At 39.9% G+C, this 13,171-nt stretch overlaps 1 protein-coding gene across 3 annotated transcripts in view; it reads right to left on the bottom strand.

Moving 5' to 3' along the window:
• The window catches only part of slc8a1b (solute carrier family 8 member 1b), a 143,032-nt gene extending 130,263 nt beyond the window's left edge, over positions 1-12,769 (bottom strand). For 2 of the 3 annotated variants that reach the window (XM_085183422.1, XM_085183423.1), the window contains exon 1: positions 12,187-12,769. The gene's annotated coding sequence lies outside the window, so the exon portion shown is untranslated. The remainder of the gene's footprint in view (positions 1-12,186) is intronic. The other variant, XM_085183424.1, reaches the window with a different exon arrangement.
• Positions 12,770-13,171: the final 402 nt, after the last annotated feature.

Genomic DNA, 13,171 nt, shown 5'->3' with positions numbered 1-13,171 from the left:
ATAAGGTGTCTTTATTAAGATATCTTTTAAATATCACACACCCATAAGATGCCCACAGAGCTTCATCAATCTCCCCCGGTGAACACTTCAGAGAAAAGGTGTAGCATTCTGAGTAATTATTTCAGATTGTATTTTTTTAACGCCTGATTTGGGCTTATTGTTTCCAAAACACACTTTAGCATTGAGATGTGGGTAGTTCACAAATTAATCGTGTGCTTATTTGTGTTTTAAGTGTAGGCATTCACAAAGACTAATCACTTTTGTCATAAAAGGCCCATGTAGTGACATTTAATGACAGGTACCAAAGAAAATAGAAAAAAAATATGCAAACTAGGGCTGCCACAAACGATTATTTTGATAGTCCATTAGTCGACTAATCAGATCATGCATCTATTGGACATAAAAGGTACAGCTTATTGCACCAGCATGCATCTGCTCTTATATAACTATCATTAGCTTACAGCTTTAAGTGTTTAAGGTATGTGCTAACTAAAAATAAAGACAAGATGATAGTTTATTAAATGTTAATGAAATTTGCAGATTGTTTCGGTGGAGTTTAATAAACTCAGCCGTCTGCTCCTTGCTATCTAAAATATAACAGGACACCAGAGTATATTCTTGAGCATCTCACACTTCTGGTAATCAGTTGTCTGCTTGACTTTTATTCAGCTGTGTAAAAACTATAACTTTAATCTCAGCCAAACCGATTTACTCAGGAACAAATAAAATACTGAAAAAAGCCAAACAATAACATTTTAAGTTATCTAAGTGACTTATATATATTTAACCTGAGTAGCGAAAGACAGCGGTGGGTTTGAAAACGATTTGCCAGGAGTCTAGTGGCTCTAGTGAGCCTTGCCCCCCGGCTAGCTATCGAGCTGGTGGGTAATGGACATCTCCGAAAACATAGGAGCACTTTTGAAAATATGTGGTGTCTTGATAAACTGAGCAGATATTTGAGGTTTACACAGTTACATTCTCGCCTGAAAATATGTTAAACTTTATTTTGTGACCCAAAAAGAATAATAAGAGTAATATTAAAACTAACTAGCTGCCGCCATCGTTGACAACTATTCTGGGCCACTATGAATTATGGGACACAACTTCTTGTTCGGGGTTTAACGGCAGCTGGCATCTTTGTACATGCAGTGCTGCCATCTTCTGTTTCAGTCCGTTATTACACTCTTAAATCCTACTACTCATTCCTGTGTCTTTTGGGATCTTACAAAGCTTCAAACAAGGCGTCGACTATTAAATTAGTCGTCGACGATTTTAATAGTCGACGTAATCGTGACTAGTCGACTAATCGTGGCAGCCCTAATGCAAACTGATGCAACTTAGTCCTAACATCAGACTCGTATCCGAGAACTAAATTCTTGCTCCAAGGTAAACAACATAATTGGAAATCTGGCATTGCAACACCTAAAACGTATCATCTTAAATACAAATCACTGAAAAATAACATGGATATTTTTCATAAGGCCGCTCATTTTTTATGGGAATTCATAAATCAAACATATTGGAGCATTGGGACTCTGCTCTATAACATGGTGAGTCTATTAATGGACTCAAGGCAATTCTCTGGCATGTCTCTATGTCTCTATCTTGGTGGCCTTGGAGTCTTTGCCTCATTTGTTTCTGTATTGTATGCACTTTTGTATGCAACAATGTGATGGTCAGACAGCAGAGCAGTAGGCAAAATATTAGAAAGTACTTTATCTGAATGAAAGGAGGAAAAGAAAATATTAAATTACTCCAAGTGAAAGGATAAACTTAGAATTGCAATGTTCATGTGAGTTGTAAAAAAGTGCATTTACTGTAGTTTGTAAATACTGCACAGCTTAAATTCGAGTCTCCTGAATTAGTGTAACCTCGTTTCATCAAAATTTGCATGACTATAAAAGGTGCTGGGTTGCGGATGGTTATATAATTTAGTTTAAACTTCAGGAGAAAAACACACATCCTCTCCTGGACCATTCCACAGAATTAAAGCCACACAGATTTTGCACGTTTGTATCTATACTTTCAATGCCTCTATGTCTAAATACAATGAAAAGAATCTTGAAAAAAAAATCCATATTTTCACAGAAAAAAATGTTCATGCTAGGTCTTACCAATAATTTTAAATGTTCTTTGACTTTTGCTATAGCGCGTCGTCATGACTGAACCATAAAATGTGCTTGATTAAAATTAAAGGAGGCCTGTTGTGTTCATTTCCAGCTTGGTGTTACTCCCAGTTATAAATAGACTTTTTATGTGATTCTTGCCTTGGTGATGCCCCACAATTCATTCAGTTTCTGAAAAATTAGATTAAATTAAATTGTTTTCTGACTGGCTGCAGTTCACAACATACAGCACAGATTGAGAGATCTGAGTTTGCCAAATACATCGACCATGCTGAAACAGAACAAGTGTAGCAAATTAAAACTAATTTACACAAAACAGTAGTGTAAATTAATTTGACCACTTTTTAATTGTTTGAGAAAAGCAATAAAGCAATGATAAAAGAGGTAATCCATTGAATTAAAGATCAATAACCAGAATTAAGAGACAAAACAAAGAACAAAGCTCAGCTCAGAACCTTTTTCAAACAAGCTTTTTTCTTTTTAACTATTCACCCACAAGTGGAGCATGCAACAACCTCTCAGTGACCACTCTCCATCGCAAGCTGATTGCGGAGGTTGCCTGCAGGTAGGCAACCTGTCTCCAAACAAACATGGTCTGACTCAGACAGACTGCAGTCAGTCAGGTAATGGCCTCCATCTAGCACCTTTATCCATTTGCAGTTAATATAGTGTGGTGCAGCAGCTACGTCAGGAGGGATTTCAGAAAACCTTGTCCAGGTATGAGGTTCTGGCTGGTTTCTAAATGTAGTTATTGTGAATTTCTGTTTAATGTTAATTTTTCTGCACATTAACAGCAACAGTCCTGTGATTCTTGCCACTTTATCATAGATAATCACAGTAATATCACAAACAGACTGTATGTAATTGTTCATTTGACCCCATTCAATCACAAACTGATAGCAGGCTGACTCTGTCTTACTGTTGTTTTATCAGTGTCTTGACGCACCAAAGTCTCCTTGAAAATGGCAAGTGACTGCAAGCGGTAAAAGCCCTGGATCTCATCTTTGAAGCAATGATTTAAAGGGTAATGAGATCGCATTGCATACATACAGATTCATTGCATACTGTCGCAATAATTTTGATTATGCTGCAGTTAGGAACCACTGTTTTTCCTATGTGACAATAGCTGTACACAGCACAATTTTGCTAAGCTACTACAATAACTATTATAAATATAAATATATTTTTTTCAACATGAACAAAATTTTCTGTCCTATTAAGCCAAGAATCCATTCTGACGCTATTCATAGCTAAACACACAATAAAAGATCCTTCAAGAATCCATTGAGAATATAATACAGTATACAGTATGGAGAGTATTTGTGTGTGTGTGTGTGTGTGTGTGTTGCTTAATGGTGTTGAAGATGTTTGCTGGCTAAATCTGTTACTTTGTAATGTGAAATCCACCAGTGGTAAATTTAAATATTTGGGTTAAATGAACCAAATGTTTAGCTGCTGCCCCGATGTTTACTGAGCGGGCTCTGCTGTGGTGTAAGAGCTTTGTGCTCAGACATTAGGAAAATCAACTCTCAACAAAATTACATGTCTACTTAATTAAACTTCAATTTGCCAAGGTCATAACCAACCATTCCCCCTTGGTTAATGGTAGTCAGCAGCTCCTTGCCTTATACGGGCTTCTTGTGTGGTCACAAAAGCCTTTATGTTACTTTTCCAACTGATCAATAATTCAGTGTGCTCTGGAATTTGGCTGTTTTCACTTAGAGATGTCATTTTTCTAAAAGGCAGATGACTGAACATAACACCAAAAGCCAGTTCTTCTCCATTCAATATGTTCTAAAGCTTCACGACACAATTGGAGGTTATAAAGGTCGCAAAATTTGTAGATATGGTCAAAAAGGCCAAAAGAAAATGTACAACTGAACCTGGAACAGGTTAGGTGTGTAGAAATTCAGTAAACCATCCCTCTAAATTAGCCGTGAGTGGGAATTTTACTACGATTGATGTTGCTCAATTGGTGCAGGTACATTTTTATGTCAAACAGAAGCAGTACCGGTATATTGCTACAAGTCTTTGCATGTTTCCAGTAGTAATGTCAGAAAAGGAAGGAAAATGGGGTTTGTTTTCCTGCTTAGCGAGGTAGAGCCATTCATTTATTATTGCCAATTAGCAATTGGACCTTTAACGTTCCCCTAAAACATACAGGGGATGTGGGAAAGTGACAAGAAGTGTCTGGGTTGAAAAAAAAAGGAGACTCGAAGGTGAACTTGTTAAATTAAAGGTTTTTATTAATGTTTTTATTACGAATGAAACTGAAACAGACGGACAAACGACTATCACCTTTAAACGAAAGGAAACAACCAAACCCAGGAGTTTCAGTTAAACTGAAAAATAAGTAAAAAAAAAAAAAGGCTAAGTCAACAAAACACACACTCCTCTCCACAGAGCAGCTGTAAGCAGCCACACACAGCCCACTAGCTGCAACCCAGCAAGGCTCTCTGGCACTAGAACTCACCTTTCTCTGACCTTAAGCACTCTCTTAATTTTAGAGTTATTTGCCACCATTTTTGTAACCTAAGGCAGGACATACCCAAACAAGGCCAAAATCACAGCAGGCCCTGTTCCACAAGCACCACACTTGTTTATTTTGCGGGGCTTAAAAACATCACTGCAGCACGTTCATGGATAGAACTCGTTCAATGCTGTTCATATGGCTCATTTAGCCAGTCACAAATACACAACTGTGGCTGTCCTGATAACAAGTTTCACAGTTTTACTGCCGTTTACATGCATGCCGCCATCTTGGATTGTGAAGTCAGGGTTGGTGAGGCCGCTCCAAAGTTTGTGTTCCAACTTTAGGGGGTGTTCCAGTTGAAAATTCCAACTGGGAACTAGGAAATTCAGCCCTCCAACTCAAAAAGACTGCACTAGAAGTCCATAAGCACAGGAAAAAAACTACAAATGGCACAGCATAAGCTACTAATGGAAGGTCACAATTAGTGCCGTTATGCCTTTCGTATCTGTGATGTGGTGGAGAGCTCAGTCAGCTTTTGAAATACTTTGCTTTTGGTACTTTCTGGTACTTACTGGTCCACGGCAACTCACTTGCTTAAAAACCCACTTGCTTTATTGCTCACTATAGTGTTTTTCCTGTGTTAGTATCTGTTCAAATGATTCATTTCATCTGTGCAATTTTGATGGGTCTGTGACCCTGAATAGGACAAACATGGAAAAACATAAGGATGAATAGATTATTGCAGTGACAACAACACTGGAGCTGCCAGAGCCCTCTCACAAACAGAGGAAGGGTGAATTGTGTTAAACTGCACAAAATACAGCAGTTGCTGGCTGTTTTTAGATCGTTTGGTCATTTAAACTACTTCCAGGCTTTCTTCCTTTCCCCTTGGGGCTTGAGTCTCCTAGCTTTTACCATAAAACATGGTTAATAGTCTGCATTCTTAAAAAATAAAGCAGTAGATTATGTATATACTATCAGCTACGCATGCCACAGTTCCTAATATAACACAGTTCATTGGCTAACCCTGGGTAAACACTCCAGTTTCTGTTCCTTCCTCCATTTTTTCCATCTAGCTTGCTTAAAATTCATCCTCACGAACAGGAATCCTTGATAGACCCACCTTACACAGTTTTGGTTGCTTAACGCTTTATCAGAAGATTACACTTCAGATGACATAAGATAATCACCCACACTGTTTACAGTTCAGGGCTTGTTTCTTGCCTGCAACATCCTGTAAGAACATCCTGTAACATTAATGGCCACTTGATAAAGGAAAAGATAATGACCTGGATCGTATCAGAGCCAAACTTTAGGGAACGTGTCTGTTGTTAGTGCTTGAGTGGCTTTGTGGCTGAACAGTGGCTGCTATTTTGGATTTTCTAATTGAAATATCAGGTTTCAGAATATCCGTCATGATTTTCCCTAGTGTTGTGACCTCAAAAACTTGGCTCCGTTTCAAGAAGAACACAGCAGATGAAAATCCAGCCTCAGAAAAAGACAACAGACACAGAAACTGGACCACTGAATCTTACTCCCCAGAGGCAACAACAAAGACAGAAAGCGTAAAGTTAACGAAACGAAAACCATGTGCTGCAGCGAAACAAGCTGTTGCTTCTCTGGCCCAGAACTGTTATGTCTTGAGAGCCTTTGAAGATAGCACCCAAAGATGCCAAGAAGGCAGCTGATCAGACCAACAGGAAACAGAGCAAGGACAGAGAGAAGTCAGGAGGAATACATAAGACGAGACCTCACATTTTGCATAAACTTCTAATGTTTATCTGAAACTGAATCACATATTTTTGCAAATAACATAGTGGTCAAATAATTGAAAATAAAATGAATTGGGCTTGAGAATGCAGTGAGTGAAGGTAACAGCCTCAGCGTGCTGCTCTCAGCCTATCTGCAATGCATTTTCCTCGCTATGGGGCAGGCGGCGATAATGAAATATTTAAACCAGTGAGTGAAAGCGAGACAAAGAAATGTGGTAAAGTAAATAAAAATGGGAGCACAAGAGACGTAAGAAGAAAGGGGCTGAAGGGGAGGAGTGTAATGTGGAAAACAGTACCTAGTTTAGCGATAAGGAGAATCAGAAACAGGCAGATGAAAAGAAAAAATACAAGGTAGCAAACATGAGGCTAATCTAACATAATCTCACCTCTTCAAATGAAATAACACCACAGGGATATTCCACTGAATGTGAGTGCAAGCACAGGCCAAAATAGACACACACACACACACACTATCGCCTGGAAACAACTGAAGATTAATGGTCTGCATTTACCATCATTAGAATGATGTTGAGCCCTCTTATCTGGATCTCTCTAACAGCCAGTCCCAAAGCAAAGACGTCCTGTCATATTATTACACTTGTAGAGGTGGAAATGATCAGACTGCCACTGCAGCACACTGGGTTATTTCCTACTTTTACGTCTGACCAATGACTATCTGAATACCTGGGTTGTGATACGAGACATGAATGTGTGGGAGGGCAATGATGAAGAAACAGGAGTTGTGCAAGACCAAAAAAAAAAAAGAACTAAATTGTTAAAGGCTGAAACAAATTATCAAATGATTTCCCTTATTTACAGTTTCCTACTCATTCAAGAGATGGGAAATGATATAAGGCACATAATTATCTTCAACTTTGCCATCTTTAACCCTTTCTATGTTTATGGTATAATCCACATAAGGAAGCACACGGGTAAAAATATCCTGCATTATGTACATTTTGCTAAAGAGATGACATCTTCCCCTTTCTTCAATAGGTTCAAATTTCACAAGTATTCTGTGGTTTTATGGTTATATGGTTATATAATTTATGTCATCGGGCTTCCTAAAAATGAAGCAATTTTCCAGGAACATGCAGTAACAACGTTACACGCCACCAGCAGCCAATTAAATCTTCACAATAGCTTCGTGTATTTTTTAATCTGAAATAGTGAAACATTGAAAAAAATATATTTGACAGTGCCCTTCCACCAGTCATGAGGTGACCTCATATTGTGTAACAAAAAAAATAATTTCACAGTAGGTTTCTTCAGCTTTATGGAGCATTTTAGGGACTTCCAGCTCTGTTTTTGTTTTATTGCCTGTGACTGTGCCACTTTAGACCTCTTGCAGTACTGTCAAAAACCTGTTTTTTTAATCACAGGGAGGATGATATTATCAAGAAAATAAACACACTAATAAAACCACTGCACACAAACTGCTGACAGACAAGTTACATTCCCTTGAGGAGTTCGATACAAGCTATTGTTTGTGTCAGTTGCTGTTATTTAACCTGCAGACACTACTTGGGTGCAATTGCTCAGTAAATAAAGGGAAGTTGAAGCTGATAATGAATACCGGACTTAGCATTTCCTTTCTAGTGAACAGTCACCACATGTAAATAATTAGATACGTCAGTGCACCAGTTCTCTTCTGAACAGCAATCAACAAACTACATAGCTTGTGTCCAGTTTTGTCTTGTTTAAGCCAAGAGTTCCAAATATGAAAATGTTCTACACCAAACATCTAATAAAAAGTCAAATGTTTTTCTTTGACACCTATTTCACCGACACTTTATCACCACGTCTAATACTCAGTATTCAAATCAACTAATGGCTCCAGAAAGCTTCCATTTCATGTAAACGCTATTCACTCAAAAATAAAGGTACAATGGCCATTGGCTTTGTTGACTAAGACTAAACACATAGCACTTACAGAAATGAAGCCTATGCATAAGTTAAATAAGGAAGATCTGTCGTCACACATCTCTGCTTCCCTGATTTTTGCAGCTAATCTAAGCTTTACACCATTTCCAGTTTCCCATGCTGTCAAGCTGATTGTGACAACACTGATCAAGTCCAAACATCTTGCAGATGCCTTCATGCAACCAACCTCCTCCCTATTACTCAGCCTCCATTCGAGCCTGTGTCGTCATCTCCACTACCAGCATCTAAACTCCCGGGGGTCCTGCCCTAATCTCTATCACTGCTGGGATTAGATTCTGGTGTGATAGGCCAGCTGAGTCTAACCACTAAATATCTAAAACTGAATTTTTACATCAATAAATCATGTTCATTTCCTTCTAATTATCTTATTGAACTGAGTATTGCTTTTTTAACTTTCACAGTTTAGCACACTTTTAAAGGAATTAAAGAGTCTAGCAGTTCTATAACAAAAACAACAGTTGGTGTATAAGTAATGATCTTTACAAAGCCTTTAATACATTTTCTATCCACTTGACTTTACTGATATGTGCTCATGGATGGCACATAGAACACAAGGAGGAGCAACTCAGTGCATTTAAGTATATCAGGACAACCCATTCAAGTTGGGGAAGAAAGATGACTTAAGTGAATCTGAACATGCCATGGTTGCTGATGTGAGACAGGTTCTCTAGAGTTCAGAGAGAATGCTTGAAACAAGAAGAAAATATCCAGTGAGCGGCAGTTCTCTGGGTGAAAATGCTTTGTTGATGTCAGAGGTCAGAGGAGACTGGCCAGGCTGCTTCAAGCTAATAGGAAGGCGGCAATAACCACTCATTACAACCAAGGCATGCAGAAGGGCATCTCTGAACTCACAGCAGCAGAAGACCTCGCCAGGTGTTTCTCCTATCAGCCTAATCAAAAGTGAACACTAAAAGACTGGAAAAGTGTTGCCCGTTTTGATGAGTGTCTGATTTCTGTGCTGATCGTAGGGTCAGAATATGCCATAAACAATACAAAAACATGAATCCACACTGCCTTTTCTGGTTCACACTGCTGCTCCTGCTGCTGCTGCTGGGGGATTTTTTTTTAACACACTTTGGCCCTCTTACTATCAATAGAGCATCATTTAACCGCCATAGCCTACATGTGTATAGTTGCTGACTATGCCCATCTTCTGATGGCTGCTTCCAGCAGGATATCGAACATTGTCACAAAGGTCAAGTCATCTCAAACTGGTTTCTTGAACATGGTGATGACTTCACTGTACTCAAATGACCTCTATTGTCACCTGATCTCAATCCAAAGACAGCACTTTTGGGATGTGGGAGATTCTCATCACAAACGGGCAGTAACCATGTCATGTTATCATGTTAATATGGTCCAAAATCTCCCAGGATCTCGTTGAATCTAAATGGACTGATTCTTATATAGCGCTTTTCTACTCTCCCGGAGTACTCAAAGCGCTCTATACAACATGCCACATTCACCCAGTCACACCCATTCTCACAAGCACTTTATCTATACTTAGTGCTTTTTCTAACTACATTCACACACATTCATACTCCGATGGACGCATCGGAGAGCAACTTGGGGTTAGTATCTTGCCCAAGGATACTTGGCATGCAGACTGGAGGAGCCTGGGATCGAACCTCCAACCTTCCGATCAGTAGGTGACCTGCTCTACCTCCTGAGCTACAGCCACCCCTATACCTCTATACCAGCATTATTTTATAGCAATACACCCACAAATTAAACTAAGGATTCCCACTAATCCACATAATTAATTAATAAAAATAATGATAAATCTCAGTGACTGCACCAAACTGCACATTGATTTCTAATAGATAGACCCTGTCTCTGAGCTCATCTTGAATGGCTAATTACATTGAGTGTTGAACTGACTGTATTAGCATAAACACCTTGACAAAAAAGGTGGCAAAACAGTGAAAAAGAAGCATTTACTTTATAAGGGAATGTCTGAGATGTAGCAAAATTGACTGTTTTTCTCATTTTCCTCAGTGTTGCATTTTCACAAGCATCACCTGATTTGTTCTTGTTTACTGTAAACTATATTGTGAACAGGGTCTCTTTTGCTGAAAGAAGCAGAACAGCTTAGGGATGTGTGGGAAAAAAATATGAATGGAAATATTTTTTCAAATGATGTCATTCTTGAAAAAAGGTCATTTTGACCTAATATTAGCATAACCTAACAATCATAGAGGAAAACAAAGCCTTAAACTGAACTATTACTGTTAGGATTAACACAAAAATTCAAAATTCAAATTTAATGCAAAAAAAAAAAAAAAAAAGAATTCATATCTGACTTGGAATTTTTTTCAGTACACTCATGGCATTAATAATACAGAATTATTACATTTACATCAGATACAGTTAAACGTCTAGTCACAGACTCAGCTTCCTCTCAGACACTGAGCACTGACTTAGCTTTAGCTGTCACCCACAAGTGTGGAAGTTGCGTGCATGTGTGGTACATTCTCACACAACCAGGTTAAGAACAAGCCTGATGTACACCCACTGAGAGGCGACCTGAATCTGGTGTCTGATATGGGAAAAGTTCCAATTTTATTATTGGAAAATGGGTCTCTTACGGAAAATCTTAAACTGATTTGTCTTAATTCCTACTCTGGATTAACATCACTGCAGCAGGACGAGTTCTTTAAAAAGACATAAATAAATGCAGCACTGCTAGGAGTTAAATAAAGCTGTAAAGGCTTACTGACATTCTTTTTTTATTGTTAAAAATAAATATTTTATATCATCCACACTGAACGAGCTCCAGTTCCTCTGTGTCATGACCATTAAAGCCCCGGCTCATGCCAGGCGAAAGCGAAATGCCTAGAAAGCCTACATGATACCGTCTTGATTTGCCAAGCAATCCTCAACAGATGAGACACTTGGGGTGTCACACGGGGGCAATAATTACTTTACGGTATAGGTTTACGTTAACTAATATGTGAAGCTCTGCTACCGTTTGGTTTAAAAACCTTTCCCAAAAGCAGACAGAAAATTAAACAAAAATTAAGCCAGTTTCCCCCCTCTGTGTCTTTAAATCCAACTTGTTAGTAAAAAAAAGTACTAAATCAGAAGCCCACTGAAACTCAAACACCGGGTCCACGCGCAGGTTTTCCCCGAAACCTGCTCTCCACTGATGCACAAAGGCACTCCATCACCTCCGAATCGCACTGCTTGGCGCACAGGACATGGAACCTGCAGAATTGCTCAAATGTGTCTTTCAATGCGCATTCACTCTTTACAAGGATTACCATACAGAGCAGGGAAATTTAGCTTTGGTTGCGAATGTTTGTCACCCAACTTCCACATTGAACGCCTATAAAAAGGTGAGAGCATGGCTGTCTGAACGTGCTCAGCATCCGTAATGACTCCTCTATAAATAAGTGGGGCAGGCGGCTAGAGGAGTGGAGAGCGTGGAAGGAGCGTGGACGTGTAGAGCAAATAAAGGGGAAAAAATAATACACCCCATGAAACCATGCTGTCTGTTCACTTTGGCGAAAAACCATTGATAAGCACCTCCCATCGTACTCGGTGCTTTCTAAGCCCAAGCTTCAATCTATGTACATTTCCAAATCACAGTGGAAGAAAGGCGCAGTGTGGAAAGCTCGGTGGGGGAGAATGGGAGTGAGGGAACATCGTTTCCACACTGCATCCAAACCCTTCCGACGCATGGTGCCTTCAGTCTTCAGTCGGAGCTCCACGAGACGAAAGGGTCCGCTTTCCATCCCATTCACTCTACCTCCCTGTGTAAAACTTGCTTTTACCAGACAAAGCCGCAAAATGTATGCAAAGCTGCCCACATCGCTATTAATGCCATTATCCGTAATGAAGCACACCCAGAAAACTGCAGAGTGCCTACCTTTTATTCCCTTGAGTGGCCACGATCCGGAGAAGTCCGTAGTAAAAGCTGCACTGTAGCTCTACTAATAATATTAGTAGAACAAGGAGTAAGAGGAGGAGTAGTAGTAGTAGTAGAGGTAAGCCAGTGGTGGGGAATGGTAATGGAGACGCAGGGAGCTCTTATATGCCAGCCAAGACGGCGTATCCACCGATCGAGACGCACGAAAGGAGGGAAGAGTCTGGATTCCCATGCAGCGCCTGGTTATTTGTTGCTGTTATCTTCGTTTGTTGCCTACTCCTCGTTTCCATGTAGTTCGACCTGGCTGACCTGTATGATCGGATGACCGGAGCGGTGCTTCATTAGCATGCCCGCATTTGTTGGGACAAGGCTCGCAGCAGATCGGACTTCTTCCTCATTCTTCCCTTCCCGTCCCCCCCCCCCAAGCGCGCGCGAGTAAGAGAGCTAGAGTGTATGAGACTGAGAGTGTGCCTGTGTGTGTGTGCGTGTGTGTGTATGTGTGTCAGCGTGTGAGCAGGTCTCTCTTTCGCCTGTTCCCTCACAAACCGACTGAGGATCAGCTTAGCCTCTGTCTCTCTCTCCCTTCTTCTCTCTCTCTCCCTCCCTCTCTCTCCCTCTCTCTCTCTCTCAGCATGTGTGTTTATAGGTCTATACACACTGTGTGTTTCTCTCTCGGATACTCTGCCCCCCTCCGTTACTGGCATATTCGCTTACAGGAATGTCCATTTGAAAATAGTCCAAAAACATGTCACGCTGTTATGATAATCCATGTCTTAATTTTCTTTCTTAAGAGAGGTTTATCATTATTATTGGATCACATACACAAGAACAAAGTATCATGTAGGTGTAGCAACCAGTTTCTTGACTATTCCCTCCCTGAGGCGTGAAGCTTTTGTCCCAGGACTCTCCATTTCATCCCCAGTGTCTCCTCATCCCACCTTGCTCAGCCCTTAAAATGTCCTGTGCAAAGATTTTCTTTTATGTT

This window comes from Neolamprologus multifasciatus, chromosome 13 (assembly GCF_963576455.1).
Source record: "Neolamprologus multifasciatus chromosome 13, fNeoMul1.2, whole genome shotgun sequence".
Classification (NCBI taxonomy): Eukaryota; Metazoa; Chordata; class Actinopteri; order Cichliformes; family Cichlidae; genus Neolamprologus; species Neolamprologus multifasciatus.
Note: the sequence above shows the minus strand (reverse complement) of the source record. Positions and strands in the feature narration are given on the sequence as shown.